The sequence below is a fragment of the Apodemus sylvaticus genome, chromosome 8, assembly GCF_947179515.1.
Source record: "Apodemus sylvaticus chromosome 8, mApoSyl1.1, whole genome shotgun sequence".
NCBI lineage: Eukaryota > Metazoa > Chordata > Mammalia > Rodentia > Muridae > Apodemus > Apodemus sylvaticus.
This window is the reverse complement of record NC_067479.1, coordinates 52,466,985-52,482,446: the sequence shown is the minus strand read 5'-3', so window position 1 is coordinate 52,482,446 and position 15,462 is coordinate 52,466,985. Positions and strand designations below refer to the sequence as shown.

The window sequence follows — 15,462 nt, the reverse complement described above, 5'->3', positions numbered from 1 at the left end:
AACTGAAAGTACAGAGCCTACGTACAGGTCCAGAAGAACGGAAGTGCTCAGAATAAAAGCTAATGAAATTGTCAGAGAGTTCTCTCACAGGCTATTCACTCCCCCTGGGAACCACAGGTATTTGAGTGGAAAAGAGCTTCAGATCCTATGAGACTTCTAGCCATAACCTCACCTCTCACAGGCGCTGGGAAGTCAATGGTGGATACTCACAAGAATTCATTTGTCTTAGGTTTCTATTGCTGTGATGAAGACCATGACAACTTGGGGAGAAGGGGTTTATTTCAGCTGACAGTTCATAGTCCATCACTGATGGAAGCCAGAGTAGGAACTCAAGGCAGGAACCTGGAGACAGGGGCTGGAGCAGAGGCCACAGAGGAATGTTGATATTGGTTTGCTCCCCATGGCTTGCTCAACCTGCTTTCTAATACAACCCAGAACCACCAGCCTAGGGGTGGCCCTTCCACATCAATCATTAATGATGATGATGATGATAATTAATAATAATAATAAATGTTCTATAAGCTTGACTATAGGCCAATCTGATGGAGACATTTTCTCAGTTGAAGTTCCCCTCTTCCAAGTTGTCCCTTGATCTAAGTTGAGTCAAGCTGACTAAAATACCTAACCAGCATGTCTCTCTAAAAGTCTCATGCTCAGAGAACAACAGGCTGTATATAAGAGCCTGCAGCTGCTCAGTGCAGCGCTCCACCCGAGGCCTACTGGTGGAGACTGAAGGCTGCCAGATAATTTTATGCCCGTCGGTGTTTTGGAACCACTGCCTTAAAGAGCCTCGGGTTACAGGGGATGGCGAGGTGGTGGTGCTCACTCTCAGTAGGTTTTCAGCTTGCTCATATCCTGAGGTTCAAAGCCCTTGAGCAGCCCCACTGCTCCTGGCACAAGGCTGTGATTCATCTCCAACCTCCTCACTTTTCCTTCTAATAGTCCAGCCAAGCTTGACCTGGGGTTGCAGCACAAGCCAGCAGGCTTTCCTTTGGCTCTGTGTTACGTGTGTTTTTGTTAGCCGGTCCACACTTTCATCAGTTTAACTAACAGGACTTCTTTAAAACAGCAGATGCAAAAGGAACATCCCTTCCCCATGCAGCCTGGTCAGTGTGGTCGGTGCATAGCTCCAGCTACAAAGCCCTTGTCACTCAGCATGAGAGGCACAGAGGAAAGGAGGTACCTGTCTTTTCCGCTGGTGTCACTCTGACTTTGCCTGAGACCAGATCCTATACCACAGTGATGAGATCAGCCCTTCTTAGCGGACCAGTGGTGCCATGTCTCTTTGGCTTACCTCTCCTTCTTCACAGAGCCCCAGTGTTGAGTGTCATATCACAGAGCCACAGTTTTGCTGAATCTGGAATCCCTTAACCTTGGAGGACTCAAAGCCTTGCCAGGCTGAAGGAAGTAAGAGAATGCTCACACTGGACTCAGAGGTTGCTGGGAAACAACAGGAATGAAAATGGATTCTTTGATAAATCAATTATCACCCACAGAAAACCTCAAAGCTACAGATGTTCAAAATTCTAAAACACCAGTAAGATGGATGCCAGGAGACACTGGTCGCCTGTCTGTGTAGAAGCTGCATCTCCAGAGAATACACTGATCCAGCATTAGCTTCTCTTCGTTCACCTTGACATCACTAATGTCCTCCAGCTTGATTTACCAAGTGTCTTAGTCAGGGTTTCCGTTCCTGCACAAACATCATGACCAAGAAGCCAGTTGGGGAGAAAAGGGTTTATTCGGCTTACATTTCCACATTGCTGTTCATCACCAAAGGAAGTCAGGACTGGAACTCAAGCAGGTCAGGAAGCAGGAGCTGATGCAGAGGCCATGGAAGGATGTTTCTTACTGGCTTGCTTCCCCTGGCTTGCTCAGTTTGCTTTCTTATAGAACTCAAGAGCACCAGCCCAGAGATGTTACCACCCACAAGGGGCCCTCCCATCTTGATCAGTGATTGAGAAAATGCCCCACAGCTGGATCTCATGGAGGCATTTCCTCAAGGGAGGCTCCTTTCTCTGTGATAACTCCAGCCTGTGTCAAGTTGACACACAAAACCAGCCAGTACACCAAGCCATCCTCTACTTAAAAATAGATTCTCTAGCCGGGTGGTGGTGACGCTCGACTTTAATCCCAGCACTTGAGAGGCAGAGGCAGTTGGATCTCTGTGAGTTCAAGGCAAGCATGGTCTACAAATCTAGTTTCAGGACAGCCAGGGCTACACAGAGAACCTGTCTCAAAAACAAAAACCAAAAACCAGAAAAACAAACAAACAAAAACAAAAGTAGATTTTCTGTGTCAATTTGTTGGCACATTTTAAAAACTACTTTATTTGGGTTCTTATATCAACTACTATTCTCCACCCCAATCCTTTCCAACATCCCAACAGTAGGTGGGAGAGAAAGATTACAGAAGAAAGGGGGGCATAGGTCTTTTTATATTACTTCCTGCTGAGTAGGGGCATAGTTGGGGGGAAGTCCAGTCTTCATCTTGTCAGGATATCTCCAGCTTCTCATCAAACTGCAGCAACATCAGCTAGGAGCAGGAGAGACCACCAGCTGCTTCTTCTTCTTCTTCTTCTTCTTCTTCTTCTTCTTCTTCTTCTTCTTCTTCTTCTTCTTCTTCTTCTTCTACTTCTTCTTCTTCTTCTTCTTCTTCTTCTTCTTCTTCTTCTTCTTCTTCTTCTTCTTCTCCTTCTTCTCCTTCTCCTCCTTCTCCTCCTTCTTCTCCTTCTCCTCCTCCTCCCTCTTCTTCTTCCTCCTCCTTCTTCTTCCTCCTCCTCCCTCTTCTTCCTCCTCCTCCTCCCTCTTCTTCTTCCTCCTCCTCCCTCTTCTTCCTCCTCCTCCTCCCTCTTCTTCCTCCTCCTCCTCCCTCTTCTTCCTCCTCCTTCCTCTTCCTCCTCCTTCCTCCTCTTCTTCCTCCTCCTCCTTCCTCTTCTTCTTCCTCTTCTTCCTCCTCCTCCTTCTCACACCCCTTTCTCTTCTTCAGAAATGAAATGACCAGATGCCCCCAAGTACAATGTTAGACCCAGGGTCATCAGGGGAGATCCAAGGGAAGAGAGGCCGATGGAAACAGCCCCTTGTGGTGCCATAACACAGCAGATGGATAGAAACAAGTGAATGGGGCCTTGTGCATGCCAGGCAACAACTCTGCCACCAGGACCCCCCTCATCTGTTTTGGTTCTCTACTTTTGTCTTTAGGTTTTTGTTTTTCTAGATGGAGTCCTGGCTGTACTGGAACTCTCTGTGTAGACCAGGCTGGCCTCAAAGTCAGATAGCTCCCTGCTTCTTCCTCTGGAGTGCTGGGATTAAAGGTATGCACCACCAGGCTGACTTTAGTTTTTCTTTTCTTTTTTTTCTTTTTCCTTTTTTCTTTTGGGTACAGCATTTGCCTCTGCAGTCCTGGCTAGCTGTGGATTTTTTATGCAATATTTTTAGTTCTAATAGAAAATCAGGGCTGCACTCATGTGTAACCCTCATTTGCTCCATATCACCACATTCTAATCATAAAGATAGACCAGAAAACGGATGTAGCTTCTGGCTCTACTAGTCTAGCTAAAAATATTTGTAGAGAGGAGAAATAGAAACTACACTGTAGAGAGGGGCTGGGCTGAAGGATGGTTTATTTGTTATGAGACAGACAAAAAACCAAAAACCAAAAACCAAAAACTCACATGCTCCATGTCCTGTCACCTCTGGGAACCAGCCCTAGGGGTTGGGGGTAGCCTGAACCTGTGCTTGTGCTTTAGGGTCAGTCCATGCTGTCTTTGTTAACTGTCTCCGTCTCTTAAAGGCAAAGAACCCCTTTCAAGGTGGGCTGTCTCTGAGCATTCTTGTGCTCCAAGGTGGCCTGTGTCTGAGCATGCTCTCTTGTGCTCCAAGCCACTGAGCAGAGGTGCACAGAGCAGTGACAGACAGTGGTGTGTGCCTTCAGTTCTACCTACCGAGGGGGCTCAGGCAAGAGGATTTATGAGCCCAAGAGGTCAAGGCCTTCTTGGTAGAGTGAAACCCTTATCAAGACAAGCAAATCAAACCTCAAAAGGTTAAGACCACGCTCCTTCCTGATGGGGGAGTCTAACAATCCAGAGGTGTGGCCCTGGTGCCTCTAACAGGAAGCAAATAATGCAGGATTTGTTAAAACTCAAGGAAAGAGACTCTAGGGGTTCTCAGGCATACTATGTTTCCTTTGGCTTTTAGTCCAAAGGAGTGTTGCCTTGTGCTAATGGGTTTTAACAAGTATGTGCACATGTATGTTTTCTTTATGGTAAAGTGTACATGCCATACACTATTCCAACCCTCCTCAGCCACATTGACTCTGTTTAGGTACTGGAAACCACTACTACGATCCAGTCTCACATTTTTATCATCCTAAACAGAAATTTTACACTCACTAAATAATAAGTTACTCCCCACTGGCCATTCCCATTGCCTCTGGTGGCTTTTATTCTTTATGGATTTTTTCTAGGTTTCTTGTGTAAGCCAGACCACGAATCTGTCATTTTGTAGGTAATGGCTATTTAAGGCAGACTGGCAGGAAGAGCAGAAGCAGAGCATTTGAACATTGCTTCCCTTGTTGGTCTTGTCCCTCTGCACATGCTTCGTGGTGTCTCTCCTGTACAGAGTCATCCTCCTTCCCTCCCTCCTGCATCGGGACGCCATCAGGCTCCATCTGGTGGCTTAGCATGGAGTTTGGTTCATCTCACTTCCTTCCTGTTTTGTACAGACTGATTTCTCCTTTGCCAACAGGATCAGCCGAGTTCAGATGCAGGGTCAAAGCTCTGCTTACAGCACAATGGCTTCTTGTGAAGCCTGGCTAAGTTTTGCAGGGTGGCAGCCAGGCTCTTACTCTCAACAACGAAGATGTTCTGGCCACAAGGCAGCTTTGTGTGTGTGTGTGTGTGTGTGTGTGTGTGTGTATGTGTGTGTGTGTGTGTGTGTGTTCATCCCGTACTGGCCCACTGAAGTGCTAAGCTGTCCCTGAAATTCATGTCTCACAGGCCACTCTAGGTCTTGGAGGGCACTATGACCTCCTTGCTCTTGACCCTCTCCAGGGATAGGAAAGAACCAGGCAGGCCTATGATTCCCCTGGGCGATGCTCAGTTGTAGTAATTGGTGACTGAGAGCTATCTGGTCACTTCGGCAGTCTCAGGAAGCCCAGTCCATGTAATCAATGCTTGGGAAGTTCTTTAACATCTCAGAAGGGACCTGGAAAATTTTTAGAGCAGTGGTTCTTAACCTGTGCATACTGACCCTTTGGGGGGGTGTGTCACAGGAGTTGCATATCATATTTACATTAAAATTCATAACTAGTAAAATTACAGTTACAAAGTAGCAACAAAAATAAATTTATGGTCACCACAACATGATGAACTATATTAAAGGGTTGCAGCATTGGAAGGTTGAGAACCACTGGTCTGGAAACTGTTTGCAAATTAAGTGTCCTTGAACCTTCCTCTTAGTTCTTAAGATTCTTTTAAAAAATGTAGACTTCCATTGTGATTAGCTATTAAATATTTTTGTTCTTTGTATATGTGTGCATTTGTGACAGTGTGTGGGTGGAGGTGTGTGTGTGTGTGTGTGTGTGTGTGTATGTTTGTGTGTGTGCACCTATGAGTTTATGTGTTAGTATATGAAGAGACCAGAGGTCAACACCTGCTATCCCCAGTCCAAGGGGCTTTTTCTTAACTAGGACATCATTTAGTCTGCCATCTGGCTGTTGTATTCTCTCAAAGCTGAGGACTGAACTCAGGACACACATCTCTACTACCGAGCCTCACCCCCATCTTCCAGAACTCCTTGACCAGTAGTGTCACTGTGGCCCAATTCGTGGCAGAGTTAACTCAGGGCAGAAAGATTTACAGCTTTAGATGGGTTTCAATCAGGGGAGGTTGGAATTGCAGGTACCAAATCTTCTGCGGTGGGTGGTGGAGGCAAAGGCTTGTTCCCTAGGAGCAGAGCAGGGAGCAGAAAGCGGTGGGTCTGGGGCTTGGGTATTAACATGAACTTTTAGTGACTTACTTCCACCAGCTCAGTTCTACTCCTAAAGGTTCCAGAGTCTCCCAAAATATCACCAGCCATTGGGGAACACGTTTAAAAACAAACAAACCAACAAACCCTGTAGGGGACATCTCAGATTCAAACCTTAATTTGCCCGGCATGACGTTCACTGGAAGATCTCACCCTCTGACTTCTTTCCTTTCAGATATTCCTGAATCAAGTTTCTCACACAGTCCCCTTTTCATAATTTGTCTGCTTATTTGTATGCTTCATAGAAATTGGATATAAGATCTCCTGCCAGATACACCTACCTTAAAACTATGCTATCTAGCTGTGGGACCTCAGATGAGTCCTATACAACTGTTGCAAGCCATTTTGAAACAGGAACAATGATTTGTTTCCATCAGGGGTGGCTTCAAGGATACTTAAACAAAAACGGTAGCAGGCACAGCAGCTGAGCAACAATATCAGCACTAACTCACACTGTTTGCTTATTGACTTTTCTTGAATTAGTCTTGTCATGTAGCTCAGGTTGGCATCAAAGTGGCAATCATTCTGCCTCCACACCTGCTTCTCCTTCTGATTTTTTTTAGACAGGGTTTCTCTGTGTAGCCCTGGCTGTCCTGGAACTCACTCTGTAGACCAGGCTGGCCTCAAACTCAGAAATCCGCCTGCCTCTGCCTCCCAAATCCTGGGATTAAAGGCGTGTACCACCACTGCCCTGCCTGGCTCTTTCTGACTTTTTAATGTAAGGTTTTCCCAGGGGGTGATCAGTTAACTTAGGATCTTTCCAGGTCTAACCCAGTTTAACCCCCCAAGTACAAGACCACAAGGGAAGGGGAAGACAATGATGGAAAGCTAATATTCACCTGACTTTGTCTTACTGATGTCTAACTTTCTCCAAAGAGGCAACAACTAGTTAAGTTTAAACCCTCTAAACTAGGACATACCAGGGACTGAAGGTGTTAGACAGAGATGTTAGAGAAATAATCCAAAATATCATTGCATTTACTCCATGACCTGGAAACGACAATGAGCAAAACCAAGGAACCGTCAAAAGTGATGGAGGTAGGTTTTGAGAGGGGAGCCTTGTAAGCGACCCACTCACTTCCCAACTGCAGAGATGGCTTGGGATGCTGGAGCTGTGTGCAGAAGAGTCCCAATCCTTTCCCCAAAGAGCACTCTGCGCCACCTAGAGGGGCTGAGGGCGGTTGCGCGTTCAGCTGAGTCAAGAGAACTTGGGTTTCTATTGGTGAAAACTTTCTGTATTCGTTGGCAGCTTCTCTCAGCACCATCAGAACCTCGGAGCTGCTGGCACACTGAAGTGATCCGAATCTGTCACTGCTACGGGGCAAGGTGGCTATTAGGTGGATAAAACGGTCAGGAAGCGGAGGTAAGGCTCGGTCCCTGCGAGGTTTGCTGACTTGAGCTCTGACACTTCCGAGTGGAGGGGGAAGCCGCAGCTTGGGAGTTGGGGGCGGGGAGCTCATTTGTGCCAAATTTGTTTTTCGTGTTTATTACACCCAGGGGTGGCGGCTCGGTGGCACCGAGGGCAGACTGCGTCCGTGAGGCATGGGTCTTAAGACGCCCACTAGGTAGCGCGTCTCCGTGTCTCCGCTTTCTCGTGGGCAGCGGCAGATTTAGCTTTCCTGGAGCTTTTCAGATCACGAGTGTCGTGTCGCGGGCGGAGGGAAACAAAGATAACTGGCGTCCCGGCAGCGTCCTGGCTGCATCCCTGTCCTAGCTGCGTGTCCTCAAGGTTCAGAGACGCAGTGACCCCTGAAGGCTCCGCTGGCGAGCTCTATTGGCGTGACTGTGGCAAGAAAAGCTTGGTGCAGATGAGAAGCCCTGGGTTAGTGAGAGGTGACTTAGGGTGACCTATGTGCCTGGAGGTGGTCGGGACAGTGTCACGGTTACTTGGGAGTTGTAGTTGTTCCTCAGGAGAGAAGAGGATTTCTGCTGTGTGACTTTACAAAACAAGTGCTCTCCGAGGGAGGGAAAAGGCCTGGAGTGAGAGGCACTGGTAGCCAGCCATCCTCACTGGGACAGTAAAGACACTGCACCCAGGCATCCCCCAGCCCTTCACAATGCCCCAAAGGCTCTTACATGAACCCTGAGAACTCCATCCTCACACGCAACCAGCCCGAACTTGTCAAGGTGGCAAAAAAACATTTTGCCAAGGTAAGCAAGCACACTCCACCTGAAGTCCATCTACCTACTGACCTGGAGTTGGAGCAAGTCCCTGACTTGGTGAGGGATTGTGGTGGATTCCCCCACGGAACTGAGAACGCTTGAGAAGAGGTATTACTCTAATGAGAACCTAGGCTCTCAAAAAAAAAAAAAAAAAAAAAAAGCCAAACCAAAATAAAAAAAAACAAACCCCAAAACATGTACAATGGAGATGCCTCTATGGCAGGTTACAGTGCCACGTGTCAGATCCTTCTGTTGAAGTTGTGGTTCGAAAGAGCAAAGGATTGGGACCCAGTTAGCAAACTTAGGGTTTCTTAGCCAAGTCTCAAGTCCAAACAGTCGTCGAGACACCCCCTTGACCCTCACTCAGTTCCCTTGGTGAGAGGAGAGAACATGGGTTCCATTTCCCGGAGAGTTAGAAAGAGTAATGAACTGAAGGGAGGGAGGTATCCTGGAAAAGCCTTACGTGTGGCCTTAAGAAAGTGACCAGTGCTGCGGCCACGGCTCCTGTCCACAGTGGCCTGCAGAAGCCCCGTGCAAGCTTGGGCTTTTGTAACTCCGTGTGGCAAGGGTCAAAGCGCGCCTGTTTCTCCATCCCCGCGGCTCTCAATTCCTCTTTGCTGCCGTGCCACCTGCACCGCTCCTCACAGCCCTGTATTATTAGATAATAGGAACTGTGTCTTCTCCTTCACTTCTTCAGAGTCTGTATAGAGTTGGGGAAGAGGGTACAAGAAATGTTGATGGAATTTGAGGGGCACAGAACTGAGGCCTAGATGTGATTAGTTTCATTCTGTACTCTTGCTTGATTTTAAAATTAGACTTATTTTATGTATTTGTGTTTTGTCTACATTATGTCTGTGTACCAAGTGTTGGTCAGGTGCCCAAGGAGATCACAAGAAGGCCTCCAAACTTCCAACAATAGGTGGTTGTGAGCCACCAGGTGGGTGCTGGGACTTGAACTTGTGCCCTCTGCAAGAACAATACATGCTCTTAACGACTGAACCATTTCTCCAGCCCCCTTGTTTTTTTGTTTGTTTGTTTGTTTTTATGCAGGCAAGAGTCTGTGGGAGCCACGGACAGATACTCATGTGGAAAGAACTTCATTTGATAGTAGAAAGCTAAGTCAAGCGTTAAAGAGCGACAGAGGCCTCCTGGACCATGCCCGGGTTCATCTGAATGCACACGCATAACACAACAGAAAATCTGAATAGTTTCCCTTGTCACTAAAAATAGATTCATAAGTCTAGTGTAGAGAGATTGGCATGGTTGACTGGGTGACTGTTGACGTCTAAGCAGTTCTTCCTAAGGAACCATTTATTCTCTCTGGAATAAACCCGAGCCTCGGGTGCCTGTTAATCCTATTACATCATTCCCTTGTGCCCCTAAAAGATCTCTGGCTGGTTTGTACATTTTAGTTAAGGGGAACTGAAGGGAGACTTGGAGGATGCCGGATACATCAAGGGCTCCTTAACATCCGTCTGCTGGTGACCCGGAACCCACTCTGCAACAATGACAGCAATAATAGCAAAGTTAACTGTTAGAGAACGGCGTGTGCCAGACAGAGGCACACAGGCTACAATTGAGTAAGTTCTCACAGCAGACTGGAAATGAAAATGAAGCGCTGAGAGATTCTGTGCCCTGGTCAAGGACACAGAGCCCATAAATATCTTATCACTGCCATAAAATTGTCTGACTGGGAAATGCGTGTGTGTGTGTGTGTGTGTGTGTGTGTGTGCCCTCTGCCCCAGGCTTTATCCACACATAGAGGTGGCCTAGGGGTTGAGAATGGAGAGTCTGGAGCCTGTGTTTCCAGACGGTGATTCTCCAGAGTCACTGAATGGCTGTGTGCTCACTACCTCCCCCACACCTCCCAGCTATGGGTTTCAGTTTTCTGATCCATGAAGAAGTGATGATATTCCCATATTGAGTGGATGCTACCAGAACAAGAAGCATGAACTGAGAAGAAAAACCACTTCTTAGGGGGAAAGGAGGTTTCAGATTTGGTGGTTTTGTCATGTGGCATCTGGGTAACATGGTAACCAAATGGAACATGAAACCACTCAAAAGAACCTGACTCACCCAGGACTTGGACTGAAAATCATCACTCTCTCTCTCTCTCTCTCTCTCTCTCTCTCTCTCTCTCTCTCTCTCTCTCTAAGACTGGATCTTCTGACTTTCTATTTATTAAGAGAGACGTGCACATTCACCTCCCAAGTGTGTCTCTAAATGCTAAGTGTCAGCTGTGAGCTGATGAGGATGACTTCAGAAGAAAATGGCTATACGGAAAAAATGGGTGGGAAATGGGATGGCACACCTCCAGGTGATTGAAAGGTGATGGGTCCATTTGCATGAAGAGACCCAGATGCTGAAGTGATAGAGGAACAAGTGTGCTCCAGGTAGGAGAGGGAAGTCAGAGAGGTCATAGGTCATATGTGTAGGACATGTTGAGAGTCTTATTAAAAATGTTTACTTATAAGAGAATTAGGGCTGGAGAGATGGCTCCATGCTTAAGAGCACTGACTGCTCTTCTAGAGGGCCTGAGTTCAGTTCCCATCAACCACATGGAGACTCACAACCATCTGTAATGGGATCCCATGCCCTCTTCTGGTGTGTCTGAAAAAACAGCTGTAGTATATTCATATAAGTAAGTAAGTAAGTAAGTAAGTAAGTAAGTAAGTAACTAAATAAATAAATACATCTTTAAAAAAAAAAAAAAGCCGGGCAGTGGTGGCACATGCCTTTAATCCCAGAATTTGGGAGGCAGAGGCAGGCAGATTTCTGAGTTCAAGGCCAGCCTGGAATACAGAATAAGTTCCAGGACAGCTAGGGGTATACAGAGAAACCCTGTCTCAAAGAAAAAAGAAAGAAAGGAAGAAAGAAAGAAAGAAAGAAAGAAAGAAAGAAAAAAGAAAATTCAATCATTTAATTAAAATTAAGCGGAAAAATTTCCACTTAGAATAGTGTAACAAATAGCTCTGTCTTCTACCAACTCTGGCAGTTACACTGTAGTTGATAATGTCTCTCTTCCACATTCATCCCTTCTGGCACTATTTGAAAGCAATGTGAGAAATTCTGTTATTTCTAAGTCTTTCTGTATGTACTTCTAAAAGATAGGCACCTAGCCAAATGCACCACAGTGCTTAGCATTGGGACCTTGTTTCCTCTCTGTTAAACAGGCCAGGACTCATTCCTGTAGTGCTGTTTGAAAGATGGGGTACATGTGTGAGCGTGTGGGGGTGCTCGAGGAGACAGGGTCTGTGACAGAATTGATGATGTCTTCTTCACCATCCTTTTTTCTCTCCAGACAGTGCTGCTGTGGCGATTCCACTTTTACTTCCTCTCCTTGAGTGCGCTATTTTAGCTGCACACGGTCACCCTCTGTGAATTCATTATACGCTCTACTTCTCTTTCCTGTCTTCTCCTACCAAACCAGGACATGAGTAGCCTTGCAGCTGGTGATCCTCTGACCCCTCTTTGATCCGTCAGTTCTCTCTAGTCTTCCTTAGGTCTTCTTGAAGGGAGAAGGACATGTCTTCCTATTTCAATACAAAAAGAGCATTGCTGAGATCAATATAAGATTCAGATGCCATGTGACTCGTTTCTTGTACAAGTCAATGGACTTTAGTGGGTGCCGTTACTGTGGTTGCTTTAGAACATTTTCTTCACCTCAGAAGTAAATCTGTGGGCAGGAGAAATGGCTCAGCTGTTAAAAGAGCACTGACTGCCCTTCCAGAGGTCCTGAGTTCAAATCCCAGCAACCACATGGTGGCTTACAACCATCCGTAACGAGATCTGATGCCCTCTTCTGGTGTGTCTGAAGACAGATACAGTGTACTTAGATATAATAAATAAATAAATCTTTAAAAAGAGAGAGAGAGGTAAATCTGTTACCTTTTAGTCAGCTCCTTTCCTTCTCCTCCATTCTAAGAGCTGATCTGTCTCTGTGGATTCATTTGTTTTGGACATTTTATAAAAATACTTTTTTGTGGGATTTAAATAATTTCATTTTATTTTTAAAAAGTTTCCCATTGATTCCTTGTATATTTCACATCAAGCACCTCAGTCTCCACCATCTCCCTGTGCCCTCATGTCCACCCTTTACTCTTTGCAACACCTCCCTGCAAATGGAACACACACACACTACCATTGACAAAACAAACAAAACAAAGAAAGGCCTAGAAAGCTTCTAGCCATGGAAGCTGTAGTATGTCGCAGTGTGTCTCGCAGCGTATCCCTCTATCCACACATCTTCACTTGCAAATGTTCATTGTAATGCACTTAGTTCAAGCTCTCTGGCTTCTGTGACACCATCAATATTGGATCCTCACCAGGACTCCTCTGGGTCACCTTGTTGCTGCCCTGTCATGGAGACCCTGCAGCTCTGGCCTGGCCCTGTCCCAAGTCCCACTGTATGCAGATGGTGCAGATGCTGGGCTGCACAACTCTCCAGCACTGCTGTGGCCCAGCCACCCAATGCTGTCACTGGCTGGAGGCAGGGTCAGCTCTTCTGCTCTCCTGCCCTCAGGCAGGTTCATCTATGTCCCATCGACCAGGGCCAGCCCCACTGTGCTGCCCAGGCCAGGGGCAGGGCCTGCTCTCCAGTCGTCTAGGGACAGGGACAGTTCACCCACTCTCATGACCCCAGGGCCAGCTCACCCACAACTCACCATCAGGGCCAGCTCCACTGTGCTGCTACAGGTGAGAGATGGGCTAACCTTCCAGACTGCTGCAGCAAGTGAGGGGCAGGGCCAATTCTCCGGAGCCCCTGGACACCCACTGGTCCCCAGCAGCTGCCATGAACAGGAGATCCCATGTTTTCTAGTGGAAATATGAACCGTGGACATTGACTCTGAAACCTGCTGTTGCGTAGCCACAGACCCAGACATGGCCCTCAGTGGGGCAGCTTGTGCTAGGACTTCACCATGGCCCCAGGTGGCAGGGATGGCCACTCATAACTGGCTACTCCTCTGCACCCTCGAGTCTCCAGTATCATCTCTCTTCATCATGCGCAATGTGTTCTTCCTCTCTTCCTCTCCCTTCTGGCCACCGCCTATTCACACATTGTGGTGACTCTGGCTGCCCACAGGCTGGTGTGACATCCTTTGTGCTGCTTGGTGTGGTGGCAAGCGGATGTCTACAGCCCGACTGTACCTCGTGCTGGAGGGTAGGCCTATGGGTGGCATGCAGGTCTGCAGGTCTCTGTCTGTCTTCCTCTTCCCATGCTGCAGTGCATGCTGGTAAGTGGGGCTCTGTGTATCTATGGCCTATCCGAGAGGTCTGTGGGAAACCACACTGTGTGGTGTAGCGGAATGCATCACAAGTCTCTGTCTGTCTTCCTCCTTCTGTACTAGGCAGCCTGGGTTTGATTTGGTTTGGTTTTTAAGTGTTCTAGGCATAAAACAGCTTAGGCCTCCAAGCAGGGTATCAAGTTAGGATGAACAAAGGACTACAGTTTTTACATCAGCCCCTGACTGATGTAAGAACAACAGCAGAGAGTGTCTCTTCGCCCGTTGTCAGGGGTCCTTATATAGATACTTAGGAATGGGAAATGTGTTTTGTGTCTGACTTCTGTTTCTTGGCTTCATTCATGATGGTATTCATTTCTAATTATGGCTAAGCCTTTACAGTATGGTTACCGGAACCCTTTGTTTATGTAGTCATTAATTGGTAGACATTTGGAGTATTTCCTCTTTTGTCTGTGATGAGTAAATGCTGTTCTTACACTCAAGTGCTAGTTTTGCTGAACACCCTTTCTCATTTCTCTAAAAGATGAGTTTTTCCTCCTGACCCCAAGCTCTCAGAATAACAACTCTGAGACTCAAAATTTATCTACAAACACTTGCGCCATAAACTTTGGTTGTTGCCCAATTCAATCATAGCTTAATATACCATCTATTCTAAGTTCTGCCACGTGGCTGGTTAACTCTGCTCAGTTCCCATGCTTCTGAACTTCTCCGTGTTCCCAGGCTGAACCTCTGTGCTTGGCTCTTTCCCAGAATCCTTTCTGCCTACCGCATGTCCCACCTTCTATTCTACCCTTTCCTATAGGCCATAGGTTTTTTTTTTTTTTAAATTGACAAGTGATACAACCATACAGTACAAAGGAGATTATCTCTATACATTTCTTACAGGTATGTACCTATAAGAATTCCTAGATCAAATGATAGGATGGTGTTAACTTTGATGATATGCCAAACAATTTTCAACATGGCTCCTTATTTTATTTTGCTCATGTATGAAAATCTAGATTATCTTTCAAGTACAAGTATCAACTCAAATGTTTCTGGGTTAATAGATATTTTTCAAAGTCTTATTTAGTTTTTGATTATGCTCAGGTGTATTTATTGTATCATGTTGGCTGGTCTCTATGGTTTGGTTTTGTTTGTTTTTGAGACTTGCTGTGAGTCTTGCTACATATGTAGCTCAGGCTGGCCTCAGGCTTAGGACTCTCCTCCCTCCTCTGTCTCTTGACCGCTAGAGCTACAGACTGTTTATTATTGTTTTCCCATCTCTAACATTTAAAAATGGAACATTATTCGAGCAGTGGTCTCCCAAATGCAGGCTGTTTTTAAGGTCCAAGAATATTCATTGAAAAGCAAAAATAATGTTTTATTTTTACATGTGCTTTCTAATGATGTAGTATGCTAAAGTAGCTGAGAAAGTATGAGGCATATAAATGAAACTCTTTTGTGGGGAAGTGGAGAATGTGCCCTGAGCTACAGCCACGGCCTCTTTAAATTTTTTTCTGAGACAGAACCTTGACACATTGCCTACACTGCTCATCAGCTTGGAATCATCAGCCTCCTGAGTAGCGAGACTTACAAGCGTGTACCCCATGCTCAGTGAGCGCTTCAGTTCTTGATCTTGCTTTTACTGTTGCTGCTTGAGACAGGATCTCACGGTGTATGCAGCACACTGACCTGGAGCTCATTAATAAAGCAAATTATCCTGTAATTTAAGAGCCTCCTGCTTTAGCCTCCCAAATGCTGAATTTCTAGGCATGAGCCACACATTCCAGCCTGCATTAAAATTCTGTATTTTAAATAAAATCTGGTAGGAAAATTCTTAAGATTGCATTGCCTAGAAACTGAGGGTTTCTTGTTAATGTCACCAGCATGGGCCAGGTGAATCCACATGGAAGGAGTCAGCCTCTCCTTTTGACCTATTTCTGTTGACTACCAGAGTAAAACTTTGGGCAAGTCTCTTCTCCACTCATTTCATTTCTCAGGTTGACACATTAGCACCTAAATTCATGTGAGTTTTTACTGAGCAACAT

At 46.1% G+C, this 15,462-nt stretch overlaps 1 protein-coding gene across 8 annotated transcripts in view; it reads left to right on the top strand.

Annotated features, from left to right (window-relative positions):
• Positions 1–3,689: 3,689 nt before the first annotated feature.
• The window catches only part of Rubcnl (rubicon like autophagy enhancer), a 50,005-nt gene continuing 38,232 nt past the window's right edge, over positions 3,690–15,462 (top strand). For 3 of the 8 annotated variants that reach the window (XM_052190947.1, XM_052190945.1, XM_052190942.1), the window contains exon 1: positions 7,210–7,389. The gene's annotated coding sequence lies outside the window, so the exon portion shown is untranslated. Of the gene's footprint in view, positions 3,750–7,205; positions 7,390–13,320; positions 13,424–15,462 lie in introns of those variants that run through there. The other 5 variants (XM_052190943.1, XM_052190950.1, XM_052190949.1 and 2 more) reach the window with 5 other exon arrangements.